Here is a 25,577-nt window from a genome sequence, read left to right as displayed (position 1 = left end):
TACGTATGGAACTGGCATGATAGTTTGCAGACCAATGGTAATTAGATTTGAAAAATATTTTTTATTATATGCTTGATTTGACTCCAGAGGGTCTTGATATTATCACAATAGAAAATAATGTGTTCTAGATCAGTCATTAGTGCTGAGCAGTTCTACCATTTGGAGTTAATCAGTTAGGATATGCTTTTTACGTTTCTCAGGGGTCCAGAATAGTTTATGAAGGCTCCATAATTTACATTGGTATAGTAGGAGGGATTCAAGCAAGCCGGGCCGAAGACGGCTGTAATGCCAGAAACCGGTCCCCGGAAGCTTGTTTCCTTTCCAGTAAAGAATTGGCTTGGTAGTTTGGTCTGCCCTGTTCCCATGATGCACTGGGCCAGGGACAGACTAATTTGCATGTAGCCAGGTTCTGAACTGGGATGGTGCAGTGAGCTAAAAAACGGTGATGGATCAAGCCCTGATCTTTTGACTGGGTAGGAGTGTTCTGCTTAATTCAGATACTCTGTCCATCACCACCCCCCTTTTTGAATCGTTTTGGCCACCACAAGTGTGGAAGGATATGCTCAGATGTGAGTCCCTTGCTCACTGCACCATCAGGATTCAAGCAAGCCGGGCCGAAGACGGCTGTAATGCATGAAACCGGTCCCCGGAAGCTTGTTTCCTTTCCAGTAAAGAATTGGCTTGGTAGTTTGGTCTGCCCTGTTCCCATGGTGCTCTGGGCCAGGGACAGACTAATTTGCATGTAGCCAGGTTCTGAACTGGGATGGTGCAGTGAGCTAAAAAACGGTGATGGATCAAGCCCTGATCTTTTGACTGGGTAGGAGTGTTCTGCCTAATTCAGATACTCTGTAAATCACCACCCCCCTTTTTGAATCGTTTTGGCCACCACAAGTGTGGGAGGGTATGCTCAGATGTGAGTACCTTGCTCACTGCACCATCAGGATTCAAGCAAGCCGGGCCGAAGACGGCTGTAATGCCAGAAACCGGTCCCCGGAAGCTTGTTTCCTTTCCAGTAAAGAATTGGCTTGGTAGTTTGGTCTGCCCTGTTCCCATGATGCACTGGGCCAGGGACAGACTAATTTGCATGTAGCCAGGTTCTGAACTGGGATGGTGCAGTGAGCTAAAAAACGGTGATGGATCAAGCCCTGATCTTTTGACTGGGTAGGAGTGTTCTGCTTAATTCAGATACTCTGTCCATCACCACCCCCCTTTTTGAATCATCACAGGAGCAGGCTCCCTCTGACAACTCCACTTGAACATTTATACTCGGGAAGTTCAGAAGCATGACCCCAGTGCCTGCCCTAAAGCAAAAAAGTAGAGACTGCTCCCACTGCGACAAAAGTATTTTGAGGTACAACACTGTGTCCTCGAATTCATAAAGACTATAATATGTTTTTACAGTCTTCTTATTCTATTCATTTTTTAGTCTCCGAGAGTGGCAACGACCTAAAAAAATTTACTTAACCTATATTGCATTAGATTTCCTGATTGTGAGTGGCAAACCAAGCAGTGCTGGTAGGTTCAGTGCATCGCAGGCTTTATGTATATAGTCCAGCCACAGAATGGAGAGACCCTTTTTTTTTTTTTTAAACGTTATTTTCCAGTTTACGTCAGTTTAAATATACATACATGCAACACCTTGCATTGATAGGTACACTGTTATCGTCACATAAGGAAATATACACTTTGTAGACTTGCAATAGATGGTGTGTCTGACAGCACTGGCAGGAAGAATACAGTAATATCATAACGTCATCTCTCCAAAGCCACTCCCCCACCCTCAGCTAATGTTGTATCCCGCCAATTCCAGTACCCCAACATATTAAACATCGAGGACCATACATTCCCGACACGTCATCAGTGTGAGTGGTACCTGTTACAAAGGAGCCTAATGTATTGAAGTTTGTTACACCACTCCCTCCGGGACAATACCGTTTTTCCGTTGAGAGTTGGAGGCACGCCGTAGACCCTCCACATAGGAATGATATGGACCTCATATGTCTTTAGGATGGGAGGAACTGGGCATTAGGCCGGCATAGGTGTCACTATTTACATTACAATAGGCCAAACTGTTCAGCCAGTTCTGCACTGTAGGCCAGTTTTTTGGGCCCCAATGTATCGCTTCCTCTCTTTTCGCCAGAAGCAGTCCTAGCGATGCGAACCATCTGACCCCTTATGGAGGTTTACTGTGTACCCCTGTAAAGCCACTTCCGGAGTTGGAACGAGGGGCAAGTTAATAATTTTCCCGGAAGTGTTGTGGATGCGTTCCCAGTAGGACTGCAGTGAAGGGCATGTCCATGCAAGATGTGCAAAGTCAGCATGAGGCGCGGCGCATTTCTGACAATTATGTGGTCTGGATGGATCTATCCTGTGCGCTTTAGCAGGGGTGAAATAAAAGCGGCACAAACATTTTAAATGGATAGGTTTGTGCTTACTGTTGAGAGAAACTTTTTCTGTGACTGCACAGCACTTGGCCCACTGCTCGTCAGTTATCTGGTGGCCCAGGTCTGTTTCCCAGTCCTCATGGATTTTGTTGTCACTTACAGGTCTCATGTGTGCACTGTTTTTTACAATTTAGAAATTAGATGTGCACTGTGTGTGCTCTCAATTATCATCATAAGTTGAGTGAACAACTCCGGTTCAATCGGGAAATTCGGCAGCGTTGCACGTAATGCAGCCCGGATGCAGCCTAGGACAAATCTATCCATGAAGCCACAGTCCTGGTAGCGTGCATCTTCCACTAACGAGAAGATGTGACCCCAGGGCACAAGTCTCCCAGCTTGGAAATATCGAGTGTTGTCAGGGTGCACTGTATCAATCGTTCACCCAATATTGGGACCAGCGAGTATGCGGGAGGGGAAGAGACGACGAATATAGTGCTGTGGCGCCGGTCAGTCACCTCAACTTATCCCATGACCAACTGGTGGTGGAAACTGTTTGTATGTCATGGGGGTCCCTGGGCAAACCCTTAGGTAAGACCGAGGACAGCTGCTCCGGCAGTACCAAGTCAGATTCAGGCCGCAGATATGGTATCTTGGCATTAGGATGATACCATGCATGTGCATAGCAGCATTGGCCCACTAGATAGTACAATTGTAAATCCGGTGTGCCATACCCTCCTCCTTTATAAGGCAGTGTGAGCACAGGCCACCGAAAACGTGTCTGTCTCCCTTCCCAGATTAGCTGCGCATGGTAAGTGCGCAATGTCCAAAAAAAACATTAGTGAGGGGTATGGGGATATTATTAAATAGATATAAGAATTTAGGAAGTACCACCATCTTCAATATTGCCACTCTGCCTGCTATAGACAATGGCAATCGCAGCTATCTTTCCACCTGGGTCTCAAGGGAGCTGAAAGCCTGTCCATAGTTTAGGTGAATGATCTGTGCAGTGTCTAGATGAATGTAGATCCCCAGGTATTTGGCTGAGTCCGTGCACCATTCGAGTGGATACTCGCAGTCCCACGGCTGCGTCCTTGAAGTTAAAGGAAAAATTACTGATTTGCGCCAATTGATGCCAAGTCCAGAGAATCGGCCAAATCGAAGTATCTCTCTGATAAGAGGCTCTAAATTGTTCTGGGGTTCCCTGACATAGAGGATTGTGTCATCTGCATACAGCGAGACCAGGAGAGGACCAGTGTTTAATTGTAACCCCCGCTGCAGGTGACAATCCTGAAAATGACAGGTCAATGGATCCTTGGCCAGGATGAACAAGAGAGGGGACAGGGGACAACCCTGACAGGTGCCTCGGGAAAGCCTGAAGGGTCGGTAGAGCGTGCCGTTCAAGCCAAGTCTCGCCATGTGTTTGCTGTATAGTAAGGCTGTGGTGGCAATAAATCCCATAGGCATGCCCATACGGTGCATCACTGAAATGAAAAAGGGCCACTCCAAGGAGTCAAAGGCCTTCTCCGCATCTAATAGGATTGCAGTAGCGGGGACCTCCGGAGACATCCTGTGAAGGACTGCAAATAATTTCCTGAGATTGAGCAAAGTGGACCGGTGAGGTATGAAACCAGATTTGGCTGGAGATATTATGAACTCCATTATTTGAGACAAGCGGTTAGCGATGACCTTGGCTAACATTTTATAGTCCAAATTTATCTGGGTCAGCGGTCTATATGAACCGCCCAGTGATGTGTCTTTACCAGGTTTTGGGAGCAGAATAATAACAGCCTCTCGTAGTGTGGGGGAAGCACTTGTTTCTCCAAGGCCTCCGCGTAGACCTCGATCAGCTGCGGCGCAAGCAGGTCTTTGTATTCCTCATAAAAGTCACCTGTGAAGCTGTCTACCCCAATGGCAGTGGAGCCACGGAGGGTGTCGATGGCACCAAGTACATCCGCGACAAAAAATAGGTTCTGCTAAAAAATATTGCATGTGTTTTTCAAGATAAACTAGTGCAATCTCAGATAGATAGTCCTCCTTGCCGTGTGGTCACTCCCTATTTTAGTGGTGTATAGGTCAGTGAAATAGTCCAGAAATTCATCACAAATTTCCGATGTAGAGGTGAGGGTTTGGTTAGCCACTGAGCATATCTCAGTGTTGAATGCCTTGCTGTACGGTGGCCTCCGCATCTGGGCCAGTACTCTGCGAGGCCGTTCACCTTCTCCGTATCGCCGGGCTGTCTGATACCGTCCCAAATACAGTATTTCCCGGTCCGCGGTTTCCCTATATTCAGTCAGGAGGGCCGAGCACTGTCCCTCCGCAGATGTGTTTGCGGGAACGCAGAGAGGTTTCATCTAGGGCCACATGGTCCTGCTCTATGCGAAGTAATGTGTTACGAAGATCCTTGAGTACCCCAGCATCTTTGGCAATGCAAATGCCTCTGATGACTGCCTTGAAGCCCTCCCATAGGACAGCCCAGGAGTCCACAGAGCCCGTGTTAATTGCGAAGTAGTCCTTAATGGCTTCGCTTATTTCAGCCTTAAAAAGGTTGTCGTGCAGTGCTCAGCTCGGGAGGCGCCATTGCTGTTCAAATCCCTCTGGGCGAGGGACTTCCAGGTGTAGCAATACCGGGGAGTGGTCAGAATATGTCCGAGGGAGAGTCTCAAGCGTTCAGCACCAGCCTGCAATGTCGAGGGAAATGAGCCAAAATCTATTCTAGTCCAGGTGTTGTGTTGGCCGGAGTAATGTGTGTAGTCTGTCAGGGTGGGATTGCGCTCGCGCCAGATATCCAGATATCTAAAACCGAGAACTGCTCACGTAGTTCAAAAAGGGCGTGTCCGAACCAAGGTTTAGTGTCAGGAGACACGGAAGTTCTGTCCAGCCCGGGATTAAGAAGCAAATTAAAGTCTCCACCCACCAATAATAGCTGGGGCTCCAACTTAGTCAACTGGGCGTTCAAAGTGTGAAAGTAGTTGGGGGAGACCATGTTTGAGACATACACGCAAACCAGGGCAGCCCTATGACCCACTAGTGTGCCCGTGAAGATGATATACCTACCCTCTGCATCACGCACAACAGTGCCAAGACTAAAGGGGACCCTTTTGTGAATAAGAATGGCTTAACCCTGGTGTAATTGCTAAAATTGGCGAAGTATCTATGTGCACCCCAGCTGGCGCCGAAGTGTGCTGCATCTGTTTTGGGTAGGTGTGTTTCCTGCAAGTAGGCAATGTCATTGTCAACCTTGTGTCTCATAAGGTAGTGTACCACCTGCCATCTTTTATGATTGTCGGTAAGCCCTCGTACGTTCCAGGGTCAGGCTAGAGGGGCCCTCTATCTTACCCAGTCTAGCCGTAAGATGAACGTGTCAGACCAGTCATAGCACAGCAGTGCCAAAGAAAAAGAATTTGTGACAGTGAACATATCTGCAACCAGCGAAGACTATATGTGTGAACCTGATCAACCACCTCCCACCCTCCCACACGGCCACCCAGCCTCGCTTCGAACAGAGTGAGGCCAATCCCTAACGAATAATAGAACATGGAGCGCCAATTGACTTTATACTTAAATGACAGTCCCCAAAAATCGCACCCTTGTGTGTACAAGAACAATCCCAAGGGATACACCATAGGGGGTAGCAACGCAAGGGCAATCAAACAGCCAAGTGAAGGATCATAACAGGATGAATAACGTTTTCAGCAGAGAGACAGGAGCAGCAAGCGAATGTTAGTCGGTGCCGGAGTTAGGGAAGAGGTCTCCACTAGCATCCGAGCCACTATGCGGGGGAGAGGGCCTCCCTCCACCCGCCGAGGCCTGGTTGTTATTTTGCTTGTATACCTGGCGGAATTCCTGAACCTCAGTAGGAGTTTAAAAAATGCAAGCCCTACCTCCCACATCCACTCGCAATTGAGCGGGGTAGGACATACCATATTTCAGTCCCAGGTTCCGGAGTGTGGCCTTTACCCCATTATACTTGTGACGGGCGTCCTTCACCATCATAGTGAAGTCCAGATAAAGGGACAACTTAGAACCCTGCCAAACAATGTCCCAACGTTCTCTAGCCAGCCTCAAAGCCGTGTCTCGGTCACGAACATTCAAGAGACGTGCGATGATGGGGTGGGAGACCAGGGTTAGGCCGTGGGCCCAAAATCTGGGTGCCCTCTCCACTACAAAACCAGAAGTGGAGGACTCCTTGCCAAATAAATCCAATAACAGCTTCTATACAAACAGGTTCATACGGTCAGTGGCAGTGGCCTCCGGAACCCCTAGGATGCGGATGTTGTTACGTCGACTGCATGCCTCAAGGTCTTCATTTTTGAGTGCCACATCTTTGAGGATACGTTCGACACATTCCAATCTTTTAATGGATTGAGCAGTCTCATCCTCTATGTCCGAAGTACATGCCTCCGCCACGTCGAGTCTCCTGTCATGGGCTTGAATTTTAGCCCCTAAGCTGTCAAGATTCTTGTCAAGCACATCGAACCTACTGTCTAGCACCTTAAAGCCAGCCCTCATCTCCTGTAGAATGGAGGTGGTGACAGCGGAGGAGTCAGACAGGTGTTCCGTTCCTTGTGCGCTTTCCGCCATGCTGGTACTCTCCAAAGGGGCCCTGTCCACAAGCTTTTCAAAGGGGAGGGTCTTTTGTTTAGGGTCTTTGCGGCCCATGCCGAGGAAAAGCACCACAGATGGCGAATTGGAACAGATTTCTTCCAGGCAGTAGTCGAGGGGCACCACAGCCACAAACAGTGAAGGAAGCCAAGCAAGATTGTGGGATTCCAATGAACGAGGCGGCACCTGTTACTGAGGTGACAACGATGCACAAGTTTGTGTGAAGGGGTAGCAAATAATAAAGAACCAGCGCCTTTATTCAGCAAGGAGGGCCCGCGATATGCCGTTCCTTGCAGCCTCTCTGTTGAGTTAGAGCGCACCTCATCAGCCTGCTGTGGTCTCAGAGCCAGGGGACTGGCCCGGGGACACCTCTCTCATCGCCGTCCCCACCCAAGTCTGTCTCCACAGTTGAAGGGCAATCCGCTGCGTAGCTTACAAATTTAGTGGCCGGGGATGCTTGACCAGTGATTATCGGTACTGCAGGGGGGTCTGCAAAGTGACAGAGAAAGTGATCACCAGATCTCAAGGCAGATTCAGAGTGCTGTGTCCGGCCAGGGGAGAATCAGGCAGCAAACCAGCTTACCTCGCAGGATTTGAGTGGGAGCCGGATGGGCGCTTCTCTGCTAAGTGGGGGTCACTGGGCACGGTGGGCCCGTGGGCCCCCCACTAACGCTTCACACTTTAGCCTCACACCCCTGCTCGCCCCGGTATGCTCTGCTTTTGTCTTCAAGCGGGCTCCGCTTGTGATCTGAATGACAAAGGGTGCTAGTAATAAAGTCGGGAGCCTTCGACGTGACTGCACCGGAAGCCGCCACCAAAGGGAGGAAGGGGGTTGGAATCACCGCTGCTCCACTATGCCCAGTCACTCACCACCATCACGGGCCTGGTCCCGAGCAAGTTACTCTGCCGCGTCCTCTTAGCCTCCGGGTCGGCAGAGTGAAAATGGCGCAGGATCAATCCGCAGCAGGCCCCACCTTGCAGTCCCTCTCAGAGCCGTTGCCAGACTTCTGGGGATCACAGCGGCCTCATTCTTATTCCAATCGATGCTGGATGTAATCTGCTCTCCATCACTGCATGTGCCGGGTCAGTCTTGCTGCTTAGTATGGAGAAAAATGACTATGGGCTGGATCGCCCGAATGAGCTACAATTCCAGGCGGCCATCTTCATCGCCGAATTGGTCCCGCCCCCGAATGGAGAGACCCATAGCCAGATTCAGGAAGTCCGTGATAATTTCCCTATTCACATTTGGCTTATGATTAGACCACACCCTGTCCCATAATAAAAAGGGCACCAATTTGGCTTGATCTTCAATATACACAAATCCTAGCTCCGAATGTAAGATAAAATGAGAGCTCCCTGGGGGTAAATGCAAATCCCAAAAATTCCTACTGTTCTTGGAGTAAGGTGAGAGTTTCAATAGGTCATAGTGCCTGTGATTCCGATCTTTCTTCCTAGCCCACAGTGGTGTATTTGCATGCTTTACAGGACCTTCCACACCACAACGGGGTCCTAAGAATTAGCCAAACAGGCTTTACGAAGCCTATGATGATAACGCCTAGTCACAACAAGAATCGCTCCTCATGAAAACCAGTGTAAAAGACTACAGGTTGTAAATATATAATCTATGAGTGAGGCACGTCCATGCACACTAAATAGGGGCCGTGATTTGCTATCTGCACCAAGCATTTCTATTGCGTTCACAAGGTTGTGAGCTGCAAATCGTCTCCCCAACAAACATATCTCCTCTGCTGGAAGAGCTGAGAGTCTAGCCTCTGGCCCTTGCAACTAAACCCTAATTTAGCGTTAACGTCTCCACAGAGGAGATAATTGGGTTGATTCAATTTACTGGTTCTCGTAGGCTTTCAATCAGAAAGAAAAGCAAACGTGTTTAATAAATCTACTAATAGGATTTAAAAAACATTATTATAAAAATTCACCAGATAAAAGAAGAAGCTACTAAGTTCATCCTTAATGAGTATGGCGATGAAGGCTGGATTTCTAGTTTCCACTGTTGTCACTTATAACACAGGGTTTATATTAATCCTCAAAGAAAGACCCCACTTTGACCTTCCCCGGCATGAGGGCATAGCTGGGCAAGAGTGCCATACAAAACATGGGCAGAAAGCCTCAATTTTTTCCCAAGCGTCCCGCAATACAACATAATCATAGCGGGCAACCAAGTTTAGCCAGGCTGGGTCGTTGATCTTATCTTTGAGACCAGCAATGTTCCAAATCAGCAGAATAAAGAAACCCCCCAATCTGGTAACCTAGAAGACCTTTAAAGGTATGTTTACATTCGGAAAGAAGATATCAGTATCACTGTGGTGAGTAGGAACAGGTATCAATGGGGGGGTTCTCACATCATTGCCTGCCATAAGACAGTCCACTTTGAGAGAACGTCAGAGTGACTAGAGAGGGGAATGGGGGCAAGCAAGGCTGGGGAGCAACATCCTGGGACACTGACATGGCTACATTGTCTAATAATATTAACAAACACAGTTCCGTGACCTATTCTTTAAAACAAGCAATTCATCAGTACTTAGTCATCATTTTAAATATCTCATGAAAATGTCGTATAGATCTACTCCATCCAATACATGGACCAATTTCCGAAGGAAAAACAACAGCAGAAATATAAACCATAAGCAATTTATTTAATCATTGCCTCTGGGTAAACTTGTATTAGTTCACAACTGATAGGAGTCATACTAGTTGCCCCAAGGGGAGCGTGCAAATACTAAAAGAGTGAACTAGATGGTGTTCAGTGATCAGAGAAGAGAGGGAATTATCAAAAAATAGTGACATATAAAAAGATTCAAAAACAATTTGTACAAAACCAGTACGGATCTGCAATTATCCATACACTGAGACATGGCCACCAATACAACTCATTTCACAATTTTCATCGATTTTTTGAAAACACATATATGTTGTCATATTCCGCCATGGTATGGTGCGGAGAATCACTGGGTGCGCGCCCCTATGAGGAAACTACAACACCCAGCATGGTAGGAAACGTATGACGCAGGCGACGCACGATGCGCACGCATCCCCGGAATCAAATAGACGCCGATGAGGATGAGCGGCGCCGATAATTGTTTCCCGTTTCTGGCTGTCGGTTTGTAACCTGGAGTAGCGGTAAGGTTGTACTCTCTTGCCCCTACGGAGCCCCGTTTCTTAATAAGACTGGTTCACGGATTTACTTGGTATTGTGTGTCTTGGTCCCGACAATCGGGAATAACCCTATGAGGTCTTATATTTCCTCTCGGCGGAGAGGGAAACTCTGCAGCCGCTTATATCAGTGGACATTTGTGTTCATATAGCCAGGCTCATTCCGCTATGTAAAAACGTTCCTTAACATTGGTGAAACCCTTATCTGCCACGTTTGCCACAGACTTCCCGTGCAAACAAAGGCAGAGTTCCAGGGTTATTGGCTGAGAGTGCAACGATGACGGTGTGATGGCAACACCCCTTGGTAATGCACAACCGGCATCCGCAGGCACATTGGAACTGTCAAAGAATACTTGTCTGCTGTTATTTTCTCCAGTAATTCTTCCACAACATTGTTTGTCTTTTTTCATTTGGAGTAGGAGACAAGAGGGGTACCATATCAGAGGGACTGTTTCATACCCAATGAAGTGTGTTTATTCAGAACTAGGGTACGTGAGGAAACCTAAGTTGACAATAGCACAACGCGCTTAGATTTCATGTTTTCATTGCAAATCTTTCTGTTTTGTATCTATAGTTGGGTAGAGTCCCTGGTATCTCCTCGCCTTAAGTCTCCTTGGAGCAAGTCCATTGTATTTTCGTTTACAGGTACGAGGGGGGCTCCTTTGTGTTGTTTGACTTAAGAGATTGCAGTGGGAGGGTTAACATTGAAGGTCATGGGAGGGGTGTTTTCTAAATACCTGTTGTTTGTCATTGCAGATCTCCCTCCCTGCTGTCCCCTTCCTTTCCCGACCCGGCTGAACTGACTTAGCAGTCTGTGTCTATACTTCAGACTTCGAGGAAGTTCACAAGGGGTGGTTATAGGTCTTTTCAGCACAGCCCCGAAGAGGCCAGAAAGCAGAGCCTGACATATGTATCCTTAGTGGTTTTGCACGTAAATGTAAAGCGGGAGCATATGGGTCCAGGATCAATATCAAGGGTGTCGACGTTTCGACTCGACTTTAGGCCTGTCGGTGGATTATGCCTGGGCCATGCAATCTTCATCAGGACTATATAAAAAGGGCAACCAAAAATGTATCGATGACCCTATGGGGAGAGAGAATAAATATATATTTAACCGCTGTTGCAGACATAAATAAAAGAGGGCTGGATGGCCCAGAAACGCCATAATGCTTACCCTCAAAGAGGAGGTGGTAAATATATAATATTTCCTCGTTCCAATCAATGGTTTTTTTTCCTGAAAAATATGATAACAGTAAGGTTTTAAGAACTTGTTTTAAGAATAGGCTCCAAGTTATTACTTTAAACGCCTCAGAGGCAATACCTTGGCTCCATCGTGATGGTGTTAATGGAATTCAATTCAACTAGACGTCCTCCGTCTTTTCCAGTGGGTAATTTATCCCTGAAAGAATGAAAACTATTTTATGTATCAATACCCAATGATTCAATAAATTGCTTATGGTTTATATTTCTGCTGTTATTTTTCCTTCGGAAATTGGTACATGTATTGGATGGAGTAGATCTATACGACATACTCATGAGATATTTAAAATGATGACTAAGTACTGATGAATTGCTTGATTTAAAGAAATAGGTCACGGACCTTTGTTTTGTTAATATTGTATGATACCCAGGTCCAGGACCATTTGGGTTACCCCATTTTCTGTAATGGCTACATTGTTAGCACACCAAGACCTCCCTTGGGCAACCGTTTTTAATTGGGTGACCAATAGCTGACTGAACTACTTATCTGCGCACCCAGGCCACCCTAAACTAACCAGGTTTTTATATAGGTACGAGTTAGTAGTCTGTCCATGCCACAGTTTCAGGGGCAAAGTGTGAGGTACGTAGAAGAAACCCAGCTGTACCACAGAGATACTGCTCTTAGCTCTTTCCAAGCAGGGAGTACGAAACAGGATGCTCCGTGTTAGAGATGGAAAGTTAAAATTCATAATGATGCAGTCTCCCTCTGAGACAACAGGTCCAGACTCAATCCAACCCACCCTCCGGGTCAACAAAATATCTTTGGCTCGCATGTAGGGGAAGCCTTTGTTGCGAGACTTTGTTAGCAAGTTCTTCGCTGGTCTCGACTTGTGATCAATGCATCTGGGAACTTAGATAAAGATTGCTACATAAGGCATGCAGAAGATGGTACATTTATTGTAGGCTGGGACAGGTAAAGCTTGCAGGGGAGCAGCCTCTCTGGACCATGATTTGACCTTGAACCTACTCTGGTCATTACGTCGGGAGATCACACACGAGGGTTGAAGGGACAGCCCAGGTGAAGAGTTCCCTCCTGGTTCAACATCAAGCGCAAACCCATAATGGCTCACAGTTAAATTCTCAGTCGATCTAATAGCACCAAATTTGGAGGCACAACCAGCCTGGTGCGGCATTGTGGATCCAGCAGTGAATGACCCATGACTTGCAGAATCAGATTGAGTCAAGTCCAAGAAGGCTTTATTTGATTGATTAGACAAACAATCAAAAAAGCACAAGATTACAAAATGCATTCAGACAATTCATACATTAAACATTTACATAAATGTTACATTAATAATTTCATACAATAAATTAAAAAAACGGTATTAAACCTACAAAAGCCCTCATCTTATTAAAAACAATTAAATGTGCATGTGTTTCCTCAGGCTCAGTGCTTTTTTCCAGAAATATTTTATCCTAAAAACACTATGCTCATTATCTAAGTATTGTAAAGCCAAGAAATGACATGAATCGTGCACTCTGAGGAAGTATTATCACAGGGGCATAGCTGGAGGTCTTGAGACCAGTCATTCATTATGGGAAAAGTAACTAATCTATGAAAGACACCCAGCCTGAAACGAGTTAGTAGGAATCTATCATTAGAACCAGGTACAAAAGTTAAATAGGTTTGAATATTAAAAGTAGTTAAGACTAGCTGATTACGCAGGACTGTGGGTTTTAAAATCTCAGATGACATTCTAATGGTATCCAGAAGCAAGATACCCTCTTTTCTTAATTCCTTCCCTTTATTTGCCCTAATGCTAGTAGGATTAGTAAAATACTTTAAATGGGCAAGATCTTTTAAAAAATGTTAAACATATCTTAGCCATGGTATCCTCATTACACCTTCCAGTGTCAAAATATCTGAAAGGATATCTCTGTTCAATGTGGCCTCTTCTTTAGTCAAGAGCCTGTGCCCATAATTGCCAGGCTCAAGCCTAATTAAATCGGAGATAAAGGGGAGTCCTAACTCTGATTGACAAATGCATGCTGAGATACCACTCGGGACGGATAAAATGTATCTTAGGAAGTAGTTCTCTACTCTCTGAATTGGAAGCAGATCAGTAAACCCCCAGATTGAGTCAGATCACTGGTCCACATGCGACAAACATAAATTTGATGCTCCAATCTGTTAAGCTGCTCCATAAACCGAGAAGGCTCAGTCCTCAGCCCTTCCTTAAATTTCCCACATCATGATTTCCAAAATGTGTCCCTGCCAAGCTGGACCAGTGGATAGGACCCCGAGACTCCTGTTATATGTAGAAAGGAGGAAGGAGACAAATTGTGGAGGTGGCTGACTCTGTTTTGTTCAATCTGGGAGGTCTGGGTCACCTAGGTCTTCTTGCTTGTGGCTGCATTACCTCTGCTGTAAATGAACTTTTTTGGTTTAGTAGAGACGGATACAGTTTGAGCTGATGTCAGACTGGACTTGGCAAATGATGCATCTAAAGCATCTATATTGCTGGATGGGCCCACATGTCAGCTGGTTGAGATGTTGGAGTAAAACTAGATGCCCCTTCAGCATGGGCAAATACCACAGGCTTTTCATTTTGGGTAGCTGATGCCCCCTCCACCATACCCAGTGAAGGCCTTCTCTCTGTGAGGGTGATTTCAGTGTTGATAACCCTCATTGCCCTCACTAACATCTGATCAATGAAGGTACCTTTTGCTGGTGGTATTGGAGCCGAGCTGTGCCCAAAAATCTTCTTCTTCCCCATAATTAGTGGTGCGATAAGAAGTTAAAAGCAAGGACCAACAACCAACAAGAGTTTAGGATTTTGCCTGATGTCTACCAGTTAGCTATCCAGCACACATGAGGTTCAAAACACCTTAAGCAGAGGGCCAAGAGGGTTAGCCCACCCCAGACTCATCTGGACTCCTCTGGGCCCTCCCTTGGACTCTTGCACTGCAGGAGACTGAAGCACATTATGCAGCTGTGACTCCTTGCCTTTATGCCTGCAGGATGATGGAGTCCGGTATGCAGATTGCTCCCTCGCTGACACTCAAATCTTCTCCTTCCCTTCCGTTACCTCTCACCACTAATCTACAATTTCGGACTGTCTAATACCTCATGCTTTACTCCTCCAAGATCAAAATAATCTCATTTACAGCATACACTACCTCTAGTCTTTACTCATTTATCTCACTCCCCCAACTGCAGTCATAATCTCCTTCTCGACTAGCAATCACAGTGCAAAACTCCGCTCATCACCTGCAATGGCACTGCAGCTAGATCACGAATACTGAAAATCAGACAAATATCCTAAATCTTTTCATCCATGCCACAAAATCCTTAACTGTTATACAGGATATCCACATCAAACTATTGTAAGAGCCTCCTTTTGGCATGCAACATACTCTATCTCTCTGCTTGATTAAGCTAGCAACTTCCACTTCACACATAATTCAATCTTTACTCACAACTATTTCTCCTTCCAAACATCAACCTGGCTGTCTTCCAACTGCAGCCGGGGATTTTACCAACTAACAGTTCTGATGTTCAAGGCTGAACATGGCACAATACCCCTTTCTCTGAGGTAATCTGTCTTGCTATATCCCCACACTATCCCTTGTATCATTCAGATTAAGGTCCATCAAGTACTAACACCTAGGTACAGAAGCACAATGCCCAAGAGGTTTATCTCCTTAGCCTCAATTATCTGTGCCACTTACACCCTAGGAGACCACAATCATTGAGCTTCACCCTACCTTGGAAACAAGATGTAAAATGTTCTAAGTAAGGTCTGAGTACCAGAAATGTCTTCCAGAAGAGTATTGATGAGTTTAGAAGTATTAGGGCTACATGAGGAGTAATGTCGCTTTTCCTATTGGACCCCTCAGCCACTTTTGATACTGTGGCATGTTTTATTTGCCAAGAAAGACTAACAGCAGCTGGAATTACAACCTGGTCCTTAAACAGTTCTACTCCTTTCTAAAAGACCAAAGTCAAATGGTGGTCATGGCTAGTTATAAAGTTTTGCCTAAACGGGTCAATACAGGGGACACCCATTGGTCCTTTCTGAGATGCATAATAGTACAAGCAACACTAAATATCAGAAAAATTAATTAAAGAAAAGTCACACAGTGCTAGTTTTAAAACAATTAATAAATTATTACATTAATCAGGTAACTTCCTATTCATCAGATCAGATGTATACTAAAATATTATACAAAAAGGTGGCTACACTCCCCTTCCACCACCCAAAACATCTCTGATCATTATAAAACACAGCCTTCCCTACTCTTCATCTAGATGCCCTGCCTCACATATTTTGATGCAAGCGTTTAGGTTTTGATACCGTCCATAAGAAAGATACAAGCGCGTAACATACAAATAGGTTTTTCACTTTTGAATAAAAGCTAAGGCTGGATAGTGCTTAAAATTATATTTCCGTAGGAGAGGTACAATAAAATATTATACCATAAAAAGAACAAAAAAATAAGAGATGTGAATTGGACTGCACCACCCTCAAGTCTTTCTGAAGTCTGTCTTTAGTCTGTCCAACTACTTTTGGTATTCATAGAAGGCATTTAGTAGTAGTAAAGTTAGGATTTTGTCTTAAGACAGACTTAAGACAGACTTAAGACAGTCTTAAGACATCTTTTAAGACAATCTTAAGACAAAATTAAGACAAACTTAGGACAGACTTAAGACAGACTTAAGACCAACTTAAGGCAGACTTAAGACAAACCTAGGACACACTTAAGACAGACTTAAGACCGACTTAAGACAGACTTAAGAAAAAATCCTAACTTTCCTACTACTAAATGCCTTCTTTGATTTCCTAAAGTAGGAAGTTTAGGATTTTGTCTTAAGTTAGTTCTGTGAATCGGGCCCAGAGGTTCTGCCACGAAGAAGACCGTTTTGTGTATCACTTTGTCCTCGCAGAGGTAGGTCTATCAATTAATGATCCATGGAAACATACAACAAACCATAAACATAGACAAAAACTCAACTGAATTGGAAAATTGTGTCAGATATATTTAGAAAATCATACATCATATGTGATTTATAATGAACAACAGGACTAATACACAATGCACATATTCAAATCAAAACAGCTGAAAATATAGTGGTTATAACATAAAGAGTGACTGAAAATATAACACATAAAACAAGAATTTGTTTGCAGCGTTAATTTACAATGAATCACTCTAAATAGACATGCGATTTATCATTCCAAACACAACATCTATTTGGGCAACAACGATTTAAACGTGTGTAGATGAGCAGCATCACTTTTGGGTCTTCATCAAGACTATAGAACAGTAGTGTACAGCCTGTTTCGAGGGAATATCTCATGGAGAGATGCTGATATTTGATCGCACACTCTCCCTCAAAATCAATCAATAAAGGTAATCTCAAAGCCTGGATTTGTTAGACCAAGGAAAAAACAAGAAAGGAGGCACTCAAAGGCATTCCTTTACTGCAGACGGTTTCTACTTGTCAATGATGTTGCAAGAAGCTGCCAGTGTTTCCTTGTATCCTCCGTCGTATCTTGCACTGAGATATATGGCAGCACGTAGCAATGGCTTTTGCTTTGGCTGAATAAATATTTAATATTTTGGGAATTCGTTTAGCACCCAATTATTTTGAACATTTTAAAATGGTTGCAATGCTATTTTCCAAAAGGGCCGCTCTACTTAAAACCATGTTTTTCCATGTTAATTTCTTGTCAAAGACCACACCCAAATAAGAGAAGGGGTCAACTACTTCCACCCTCTTTTTATCAATATAAATTTCTTTTTTTTTTTAGGTGTAGACCCTGCAATAATCACATAAGGTTCAGATTTGATTATGTGCAGATCCAAGGTGGCCATAAATCTAGTGTACTCCTTTATGAGATTCTGCAGTGCCAATGGCATTCTGGCCAGAAGCACTGCATAGTCTGCATAGAGGAGAATTAGGAGTGAGGATGTCTCGACATATGGGGCATCCTTAACCCTCTCTCAATAGCCCATTCAATCTATTTGTATAGAGAGAGAACAAAAAGGCAGCCACAGCCCGTGGAGGGTGTACTGGTGGGGCAGAAAGGTGGGCCGGGAAGGGGCAGGGTTTTGCATTTTGCAATATGGGGCGCCCTACGAAATGCGTTTAATTTATTAAATTGTTTACTTACCTCAAATTATCCATATTCCAGTTGTTAGCACCCCCCACCCTGCCCCTCCCCGCCCTTCCTTTCTGCCCCACCGAAACTGCCTCCATGGGCCGTGGTTGCAAAAAGGGAGCCAGGACGCATCCCTGCCTCACACCTTTTTCAATATTAAAGGATTTCAGGTTGAAATCTTTTTATTAATTTAACAACAAATAAGGTTCAGTGACAAATGAGGCCCAGGTCGTTGGTATTAAAGCGTTTTAATGAAGGTAAAGGTAATGATGGCAGAGTGAGCTCCCATTCTCCATGCTGTGGACCACACAATCAAATGCACCCAACAAATCCATGAAGGCAATGCAGAGCTGTCCCTTTTTTGCCATTGTATATTTGGAGACTATCATGGATACATTTAAACACTGGTCAATTGTTCCCTTGCCCTTCCTAAAGCCGTACTGGGCCTCTGAAAGGATAGCAACACTCATTTGGCATTTCCTTCTTTAAGTACACAGATGGTAATCAGATGAATGTCAAATTGGACGGAGGTTCAGTTGGTGATTCAGCCAGTTTTAAAAAACTGTTTACGGTGTTTTGATCTGGATGGATCAAAATTCATTGAGGTTGGATCCCACAAAGACTGAAATCATAGTCTTCGACCTAGATAGTAATTGGTCAAAAGATTGGTGGCCGGAGACTCTTGAAATGATGCCCAATCCTACTTCTCTAGAGTAAAACGCGGTTGATTGTCGATAAATATCTCCATTTTGCTGACCATATAAAAATCATTTGCACATGTAGTTAAAAAGATAATTCCTTTAATGTCTGCAAGAGCATAGAAAGAGCGTGCCCGAGTGCTCTTTGTGTCAAGGATAGACTACTGCAATGCTCTTCTAATTCGTCCCCCTAAAGAGTTGATCTATCGCCTCCAGATGATTCAAAACACAGCTTCATGACTAGTCTTGGTACTGAGCACCAGAACACCTAATTTGGCTTTTGCACGCTGTTCACTGATTACCAGTGCAAAAGAGGTTTCTATTTACGGAGGCTCTGTGCCTCTACAACAAAACAGTATATGGAAGAGAACTGGGTATTTACATGACATTCTTTTTTGCATGGTAGATACCTACAAGTAATCTAAGATCAAAACATCTATTCCACATCCAAACTTTGAAATTTAAAAAAGTGAGACTAGAAGGATGCTGCCTTATAGAAATTCTAGCACAATACTGAAACTCCTTCCGAATATCTTTACACTCACACACTAATCTTTTACTGTTTCTGAAGCAACTCAATACTAACCTATTCACTCAAATGGCCCCAATAGGCATTAATTGTACTATTTCAACTGCTTATGGCTTGTTTCATATTTAACTATATCTCTCACTAGTGTTGGGACACTTTGTTCTTCCGAGGGAGCCATTGTGCTCTATAAATGACTAGAAATTGAAATAAATGAAATAAAAACCTTTCAAAATGTGTGATAATAAATATTTTACATGCAGAACACTGTCAGCAAAAAGTTACACTGACTAACATTTCATAGTATTTTCTTTCTTTATATATGTCAATGTACTACAAAAGAAAAGCAAGATTTAGAATATGTTTTTAATCTTCTTACAATGTGCTTTGAATTTAAACTTGGGTTTATACTAACACACATCGTTGCAAAAAACACATTTTAAATATTAGCACTTTATCCATAACAAAAACACAAAAGCAACATAAGGGTTAGTGTGGGCACACCCTGAACCTCACAGCCTTGTAAAGGGGACCCAAAGTCAAATACAAAATATATATATATTTTCAGATCACCTGTACTGTGGCACCAAACACATGTGAACAATTTACAAGGCTCTATTTATAGACCAGACCCTTTGGCCAATTGCCATTATGTAAGCACTAGGCCGTGCAAAGTGGAGGTTGGTTGCATACATTACATTGCAGAAGGCCGTGCACAACAAGTGTTAAGTTGACCACCCAGCAGTTGGTTGAAGGCATGGCCTGGCCAGGCCCTGCAGCCATTCCCTTCTGCACTCATCCGGAGACTGTGCACAGTGGGTGTTGTGTGTTTCCTGTGGGTTGGCCACCGGATTCTGTGCAGCAAGGGTTGGCCTCATCAGGGAGCCACAGATACGCTAAGTATGTGGTCAAAGGTTATGCTCATTATCACTTGATTGGTGATAGAAAAGAGCAAATTGGTCACCAGTGTAGTGTTGAATTACTTCCTGTTCACATTCTCTAGAGAACACTGTCACAATGACTGCATGATGTCATCAAATGATGTCATTAGAGATGCCATCACTAATGTCGTCAGTTAAGTCATTTACCATGTCAAGAGTGATCTGATGTGTGAGGTCATAAACAGTGCCTGATTCGGCACACGTTACAGTCAGTTTACTTAAAAGTAATTTGTGAATTTCATGGTTTTTTTAGTTTTTAAATGTTAGCTCTTATCTCATTTCAACACCTAATTATACGCCACTTTAACCTTTGATTTTCTTTCAGTAAGTACACATTAAGAAACACCAACGGTAATGTTAATAGGCTGAAATCACTTATTTTTGCATTTTCGAAAATCTTGGGCTGGGTCACAGGGATGAAATGTTAATTGAAATGAGTATTTGACAGGCGCCAATCCAGCACACCTCTCTTGATGTCAGCAATGAACGTACCAATTATGACGCTCATCGCAACTACGAGGAAATGCATCACCCATATTATGATGGTGGTACAACTTGTGTGAGCTCAGTGTTAGTAATGATATTACACGCACACCTGTGGGGGATTATGGCAGCTGGTTTGCGTCATGGCCGCTTCCCAGGTCTCGTCAGCACCCTTGCAGAGTAGATTTCATAAATTAATGACACAAGGTCCCTTGTGCCTAACTGCTCAAACAACACGGGCATTTCCATGTGCCAAACCCATTAAATACATACCCATTACACCATGAAAGGAGGTGGTGATAGATGCGTTTGTAAATCTAAGTGGTGGTTGAGGCTCACCATACCATGCGAGAGAAAAAAGCTGTGAAGTCAGCCTGGGGTTCAGCAGAACTGCTGTGTACTTCCTTTGGAGTCCTTGGATGGTGTCCCATGAAAACCCAGAAGTTAATCGACTCCTTTTCTTTTCACTACACAGAGGAGAGACCTCAATCAAACCCTACTTAGGGTAAATGATAGATGCAATATTTTTGTTTTTTCCTCAGGCGGTCCAACTTTTGATGTGGGAGATAGCGACCCAGGTGACACTCTTTTTCTGTAGTATTTTATATATATAAAATATATATGTTACATTTATTAATAGAGATGCACTGCTTAACTGAACAAATGTATTCACTAACAAGATAATCAGGATAGGTACATATAGAAAAGAGACTTCTTTGGTCGGTTCTAAAACAGAAAAAGCTTTCAAATGACCTTTTATGCACATGTTTATGATAAAGTAATATTACAAACTTCATTATTTTGTTTCAAGTAATTCATGTACCCTTTAAATAGTAACATAATAATAGTTCAGAGCCCATTTTAGATTGAAGTCTGCCTGTCAGCTGAGGTGATTATAGCTATGTATTTTAATCCAGACTGCTTTACTCTTTGCATGAAAGCTAGTCAGCGGATATTTTGTTTTTCAGAACTAAACCTGAGGCCCTATTAAATGACAAATGCTGAAGAGGGGGAAAACAGAAATGTACCCAAGCATGGAGAGAGGACAGGAAGGACACCTTGCTAATTGCGGTGCCTGAGCCATGGTGTGGCTCACTGGTTAGAGGCGGCAGACCCGGAAGCAGAGAACGGCTCGGGACCAGGGTTCAATTCCCGACGCGGCAGGGTCGTGGACCAGGGTCAGCGGACTCGACAATTCTCGCCTCGGTGCCTACTCTAACCAGGGATCACACTTGGCAACTCTGGGCATTAAGCTTGCCTCGTCTCTACAACGGCCCCCCACAGACGCCGGGGATGCCTGGTTTCACCTTGGAGATACCCAGAAGGGACCATCTCACAGGGAAAGCCAGGATGAGTTCCCCAGCGGTCTTTAGCGCCGGGATGCTTACGGGCAGCTGTGCGCTTTACAAGTCCAACACATTTACATTTACTTATTATGGCAATATCTAAAATAAAATCCTGCAGTCAAATCATCTTTTAAAATGTGCATACCGGGTCCCTGCTGTAAAGAAACATCTTCACAGTCAATGGTGAGTTTTGTAGAAAGCGAATGTTTCAAGGTCTGATTCAAAGGCATGTAACACTCACTTATGTACTATAACACGGATTTGTGAGTTGACTCCAAAACATCTAAATTGGCATAAAAGTGGAAATATTGGTGTAATATTCAGATAAAGATAATACAAATAGAAACTACTCCGCACTCTTTGCACTTTGATTAATGAAACTGGACTGCTTCACAAAGGCATGTAAAAGTATATAAAAAATACTCCTTTACTTCCTTACACATGCATGGTGCTGTGAATCAGCCCCCTGGTGTGAGCATTGTGGCAAGTTATATCTGGTGAGGCTGATATCGGACACACAAGCCTCATGGAGAGCTATTTGTCTTGTAGTCTGGAGGTGTCTTACAGAGCAAAGTTATATTAATCTGGGTCTGTATTGTGAGGCCCACATAATAGCTATGCTGTAGCCTCATATAGCAATTGGAATCTGTTATGGTTGTGGGGGTCCAAGGAGCTTGCTCTCTACACCAAAACATCTTTAGATGAAATATAAGGACAAGCATAATTCAGGCGACATGGGCCTCAATAGAAGGTAAAACTAACATAAGGTTCAGCACTATGCAACATCAAGGCACCTGCTGGGAGCCTCCCATCCTGGAAGCACACTTGGTTAGATCACCTTATCCCCAAGAGGATAGTACACATCAACCCCTTTTAGGAGTAAAGAAAAACAGACAGGTGTCTCTCACTCATCTCTATGGTGAGTTAGACTCATCCAGATTCAGAGTGTTAAGAGTCTTACATCCCTGCAAGATGAACACTTATCTGCAGAGGTAGTTTTTTGCATCAACCTACACTGTGACGCCCAAAAGCTGTAGATCCACACAGTTCTTGGTATTTTACAATGCAAGGTTATTTATATGTACCAAAGGTTTTAAACATTTTCTATCAGAATGGTTAATATAGCAATCTCAGTAGTCATTATATAAATAAGAATGAACATTACAAAATTACAAAGGTTCCGATTCATAAAGGTAATCCTAGACAAAAGTCTAATGTTACGACGTTTGGTATTCACAGAGGTCATTTACAAGTCGTATCTTTACATTCGCAGTCAGACCGGAATCTCTGGCTTTGGCCGTACTCCCCGTACCCGGGCCGTACTCTCCGGCTGGAGCCACACTCTCAGGCAGGAGCCATACTCTCCGGTTCGAGCCATACCCTCCGGCTCGGGACGGATGAAGTGTAATCAATGGGCACAATTGAGGGGAGCACAAATTGTGGACTGCATGTATGTTAATGTAAATCTGTATTTGTAAAGCACAATCTACTCACCCTTACGGGTCTCAAGGCGCTGGGGACCATCGTGGAAATTAAGTGAGCTATTGCCCAGAGTCACATGGTGCTGGGCTGAGCTGCCGCCGGAGATCGACCCATGAACCCTGTGCTCTGAAGTCAGCTGCCCTGGCCGCTGCACCGCACCTCTCCAATGATGTAAAGGTGCAAACATTTCTGGGACATGATGTTGTGTCCGGCCACACCCTTTTCCCGGCCCAAACTGATTTTCATGACCTCCTCAACCATTTATCACATGTTCCTAATGTTTTTTTTGTAAAACTTACATTCCGACCCATTGATTACACTTCATTCGGCCTGAGCCAGAGAGTTCGGCTCCAGTGGGACAGTATGGCCCGGGTGCGGAGAGTACGGCCAAACCCGGAGATTCCGGGCCAAATACGGATGTAAAGATATGACTCGTAAATTACCTCTGTTAATAACAAAAGTCATAAAGTTAGACTTTTGTTTCAGATTGCCTTTGTGAGTCGGGCCCAAAGCATTTTATAGTACCTAACCCTTCTGCCTATAATAATATATTCAGAGTTTGGCGGACAACTATTCTGTCACAAACATGACAGAATACACTGTCTGCCAAACCAACAGTTTGTTTACCTTATTTAAGGTAGGACGGGCAGCCAGCTTTCCGTCAAGGAAGCCTCAGCTGGGGAGCCCAGTTGGTCTCACTTGTCAAGAGAAAGCTTCTTGTGATGACCAAACGGAGCCGGAGCCATTGGAAGGAGGTCATTACCCTGTGCACCCTAATTAGAGTGGACAGTGTAATTTATTTTCTTCTCACCCTTACTGCCAGATAAAATCTGGGGGTGAGGGACAGGAAGAAACAAATAGTGACCCCAACACATAGGCAAAAATCTCCTTGGGCAAGGGGGTCATTTGTTATTGAATAACAAACTCATATTTCAGTAGTTTGTTTTCATAAAACAACAACTTTATTAAAGTTTGATGAACAAACACAAAAACTGAGAGTGGCCATCCACAAAACATTTGTACCTTGACAGCAACTACCATCATGTCACTGAGGCTGTGTTGTGCACTACAGTAAAATGTCATTATGTACAGAGAAGGATTGATGTTTTAGATTTATTCAGAAACTGAAACTCATGAAAGTGCATAAAAGACAATACGTCAAGGAAAGTGAATCCCCCAGAAAACAATGACAGCTATACCAAAAAGTAGAATGTTCCTACTTTTTGCACTGACAGATTTGGAAGAGAATACTAATGAAGAGACACAAAAATGGAATGATGTGGCAAGTAGCCTCACTGAAATGTGGATTGTAGTAGATATATTTAGCCCCAGTGGCATGAAGGAAATATAAAAATGTATTCCAAACTTATTATTTGATGTGTTTGCCACTTATCAAAAGACAGTAATTAGTGGTTTAATGAAATTAAGATGATACAACGATGCTAATAAGAAAAGCATCTTCACTCCATATCAAAGGAATGCTCTTGGATCCTTGATGAATTATGAGTATTTGATAATAAACCCTTCTGATAAAGTGGGTAACATAGTACTAATAGTGAAAAATTGGGTTGTTGTTTGACTGGAGTTTGAACCCTGGACAAGCAACAGCCACCCTCCCTGCCACTGTGAACAACATGTCACTAAAATGACCTGTGCTTAACCCAGGATTCCTTGGCACAAAAAGCAGTCAAACTTAACTTAGAGGCAACATTTTAAGTTTTTGTACAGCACATAAACTGTAATAAAATGAAAACACAACACAAGAAACTCTCACACCAATCTAGAAAAATAGGATATATTTTAATACATTATTGGACACAAAAACAATGGATCCCATCCAGTAGAACCAGAGTTATGAGTTTTTAAAGATTTAAGTGGAAATAGCGCCAAAAAGCACAGAGAACTAGCAGCTATCTGTTTATGCAAGACTGGGTGAAAGCCACAAGTTCAAGATGACTGCGATGGAGCATTGGCCGGATACAGGGACTAGATTAGTCCTGCTGTAGTGTAGTTCCTATATTCCCAGTAGGCTCTGCGCATTGGAATAATATATCCTATAGATGTGACATAGGACTGAGGTCAGTATGTCTCTATTGAATATATTAAACTTAATTGTGAGTGCCAGCTAGCTCAGAGGTCGCTAGAAACCTTCTTGAATACACAAGAAGGGATTAGTTTCTGACAACGGCATAAACATGACAACTTTGTTTCCCTAGGACTGGAACAAATATCTTCAGAGTCATGGAAACAATAGATAACTAGTTCACTCAGTCAGTCGTGCATGCTTCGTTTCTACAGAGTTGCCGAGAAAGAGTGAGACGGGTGTTTTCAATAAAAGGTTTATTGAACAGTCTTCTTTCTCATGCAAGATAGGTGAACTGCCACAATCGTTAGACAGAATGCAAAGTATAATGAGTACAGCAAGAATAGTATTATAAAATAATTCTGTATTAGCATTGACTAGTGCTATGAAATAAAAATACATACAAAAATAACACAGACTAAAATACTCAACTGGTGCTTCTAAAATACGCCTACCCCAATGTACCTAACCTAAGTCTAGTACGGGGGAAGAAG

The sequence above is a fragment of the Lissotriton helveticus genome, chromosome 6 (assembly GCF_964261635.1).
Source record: "Lissotriton helveticus chromosome 6, aLisHel1.1, whole genome shotgun sequence".
Lineage (NCBI taxonomy): Eukaryota > Metazoa > Chordata > Amphibia > Caudata > Salamandridae > Lissotriton > Lissotriton helveticus.
The sequence above is the reverse complement of the archived record's forward strand: the minus strand, read 5'-3'. Positions refer to the sequence as shown.